Source organism: Pinus tabuliformis, chromosome 1_1 (assembly GCF_031772625.1).
Source record: "Pinus tabuliformis cultivar Carrire ecotype Pingquan chromosome 1_1, CPIR1, whole genome shotgun sequence".
NCBI classification, from domain to species: Eukaryota; Viridiplantae; Streptophyta; class Pinopsida; order Pinales; family Pinaceae; genus Pinus; species Pinus tabuliformis.
This window is the reverse complement of record NC_142297.1, coordinates 539,579,318-539,583,053: the sequence shown is the minus strand read 5'-3', so window position 1 is coordinate 539,583,053 and position 3,736 is coordinate 539,579,318. Positions and strand designations below refer to the sequence as shown.

Below are 3,736 nucleotides of genomic sequence, written 5' to 3'. Positions count from 1 at the left end.
ATAAAATTTTCAAGAATATACTTAGTAGTATACATATATGAAAGGCTAATAAATAATTTCAAAGTAATTACTCTTTTAATGTCTTTTTATTTAATTTCATTAATTGAAATAAAATTAATTAATTGAAACAAAAATGTCATATGCATGATTATTATATGAAATGAGTTTTGATTTTTTGGTCATAAGGTATTGATAACCTATGGTATTGGTCCATGGTATTTTAACAAATCCTATTTATATATTAATAACCTTCATAATAAAGTGAAAATAAATTTCCATAGTCAAAAATTATTTTTTAAATATATATATATATATATATAAATTTTATATTTATATAGGAATTTAACAGTCTGTCTATGTTAGTTATATTTATACGGACATTTAACAGTCGTTTCTATATTAGTTATTAGTCGTTTCTATGTATATTAGTTAATATGTTCGATGAACATAGATACTATTATGGTCATCGAACATATTCCCGTGCCCTAATAACAAAGGATTGCTTTTGATTGGCATTTTCTATTTTATGATCACTTATGATTGGGATGCATTGGATTGCATGATCCACTTTTTCGGTAACAGATCACTGATTGGCTGACAACCACATTCTATGATAATATGTAGCTACCAAAGGCCATATACATCTTGCAAACAGCCCGATACAATTTCTTCATGGGGTTTCGGGAATACTGCTAGAGTGGCCATATTCAGCCTTGCAAATTCGATCTTCCTGTTGCTGCTGGAACCAACGAGGACGAATGCCAAGGTTTTCGATCAGTAAGTCGCAGACCGTCGATCAGATGAAGATACACCTCTAAATTGTGCGCGTTAACAAGATTGCACGTATGTTTCAGAAAGGGGGAGTTATTGTTGTCCAAAACAACTTCGACCCCAACATGAAAATATGTCCAGGGAAGCCAACTCAACAAATTTCTGAACCATCCCCATGAGTTCTCATTCACAACAAGTCCAGGAAATTTGGGAACAATATCGTTCTTATTCACCAAACGAAGCACCTTAACACCAAGTTCTTCCATTCTTTGGGCGAATGCTCTATTCCCTACGCGTGGAGAGGCGAATGCAAACACAGTAACAGGTATAGGGCGTGCTGGTGAATGTAAGTTCAGAATTTGTTTAACATCATATGAGCATAAGGTTGCGAGAGCAGCTCCTAAACTGTGCCCAGTTAAAGTAACACTCAAGGCCTCGTCCTTGTATTTATCTAAGAGTCTTATAACTTCTGAACGAGCAGTTTCTCTTGTAGAATTATAACAATTTAGAAATCCCTTCTCTACTCGGACGCCCTTCTCCTTGAGACCATTCGTAGTTGATAATCGAGCAGGAACTAAAATATCTGTGAGATCTTGTATCCATTCTTGAGATGTTTGGGTTCCTCTCCACGCTATTATAATATCTCTCCGGCCGGCTCTTCGTATTTGTTGAGCATCTGTGCAGACCGCAATAAAGCCAATCCAAATAGATTGCTCTGTCTGCCTCCCCAATATAATATCAGTCTCAGTATACAAATACTTGGTGACTCGATACCCATAGTAAGCTTGCCAATTACCGGCCACGTTATAATTACTATAAAATATTTCATCAGGGCTGTATTTACACCCACCATAAGAACTCATGCAAACTTTAGTATCGAATGCATCATAGCATAACTGTGCGAAATCACCATATCTAAGTATCTCCTCTTTCAAAAGTAGATTGATTGGATTTAATAACCCATTCCACAAGTTTGCTCCTTGGATATCTTGCCACATATCGGCAAGTAGTCCGGTTTGATGAATCCCACTCGAATTGATTTTGATTGGTTTTGGTGCCCCGAATTCTTGATGCAGAAGAGTACCATCGAAGCTTGAAGTTGTCAAACATGAAGGAATTACCCTCATCCTATACGGGTGCATCATCTGATATAACATTCTAACAATTTCTGAGTTTCAACCACAGTTCTAAGATTTCTGAATTGCAATGTCGTGATCAAGTGAAGGCCAGGGGGGCTAACCAGGGCTTAGCTTCAGCAGTTTTACATACTAGAGAGATTTGCAATCTTATGTGCAAGTAGGTATGTATACACAGATCATGTGGCTATAATATATAACATAGATTAGAAAGTGGTGTTGTGTGGATATGATAATTTGCAGAAACACGCACGTTTGATTTTGAATTTGGAAGATTTGACATGGTCGCATAAGCATAAGAATTCTGTGATTTTCCGATCCTAAATTGACTGCAAATTCCTGGCTTTCAACGAAATGTTAGGAATTGTTCAAACCTAGGGACGTACGATTACATATTTCTCATCCTCGTTGAAGGTTGCCAGAAAATTTGGCGTGCCATCTCTCTCATGTGATTGGACAAATAGTTTCAGATAGCAGCAGGTTTGACTCTGTCAACTACATCAATCTAATCGTTGTCAGTTCATCTTATCCACAGTAACACATGCCAATCTTTATCTCAAGCTGTAATTATGTAATTATGTTATTTTCTCAAAGCGGCGAATCTCCTCAAGTTTAACTAGTGGGCGCAATGCCTTTTTATTGTTGTTTTTTCTACTTTATTTTGCTAAAAATTTAGTACAGATTTTTTAATTATAAATTTAAGGCATAAATATAATTTTGTAAAAATATGGTAGAATTATTTGAAATACAGCATTTATAACTATTAAGTTTTAAGATGTCTAGTTTTTATTTTTATTTTTTATAAAGGATTTTTGATGGAGCTGAATTTATTTTTGTAATAAAAAATTATTTAAATATATTTAAAGTAGTTTTTTTTGGAAAATTTTCTTACTTTATTTAGCTAAAAATTGGCTGCTATGGATTAGTTATGCAACCCCTAAGCTTAAGTGGTTTAATTTGAGAATTTATTAGATTTTTAGAGTGCTAAATACATTTATGCATTCAAAATGTATTTTAAACAACACAAATCACAATCTTGCTTAAAGTTGTATTAAAAATTCCAGCGAAGAAAATCATTTCTTCTATTAATTAGACTAAACCAATATCAATTTATTATTTTCAATTAAAAATATAACAATAATACTTATTTTTTTAACAAAATGTAATTTATCCATATACATAAATTTTTATAATATTTTTATTTTTTATTTAAAAACAAATTAATATTTTTAAAAAAAATTAACAACTACCATATTCTAAAAATAAGAGTCAATTATTAAACCAATAATAAAACAACATCACTAACTACTATAAACAAAACAACATATATAACTGCTATGAGGAAACACAAATTGATAACTCAAATCTCCAATTACACGTGCAATGATTATCGTTAAAATTTAATATCCTAATTAATTTCCCAATATTCTTAAATATCCACGTTTACTAAACCTAACTCATTTTCGATTACCATTTAATCCAATTAATTTATTTAATATTACCATTTTGCACCTTTACACTCTTGTTATTTCACAGTTGTTCATTGAATCAGTGTACATTCGAATCATCTTATAATTTAAAATTTCTAAAAATTGCAGGATTTTCACACATTTAACAGGCGGATGCATCTGGATCATGTGTGGAAACAAATCGTATTGCTTTTCAGATTATCACGTAATTCAGAAAATAATTAATTATTGATTCTTAAACGTGTACGACACATCTGCAACATCCTTCGAGTAATTGTTTCTGCTTCTCTGAATTCTGTAATAATAAATTCCTGTCGTCCCGTCGTCGCCGCCAATTTCTTACGTACCGTTCGACCATTC

General features: G+C 32.5%; 1 pseudogene; it reads right to left on the bottom strand.

Moving 5' to 3' along the window:
- Positions 1 to 707: 707 nt before the first annotated feature.
- Positions 708 to 1,898, bottom strand: LOC149214195 (phospholipase A1-Igamma3, chloroplastic pseudogene; annotated as a pseudogene).
- Positions 1,899 to 3,736: the final 1,838 nt, after the last annotated feature.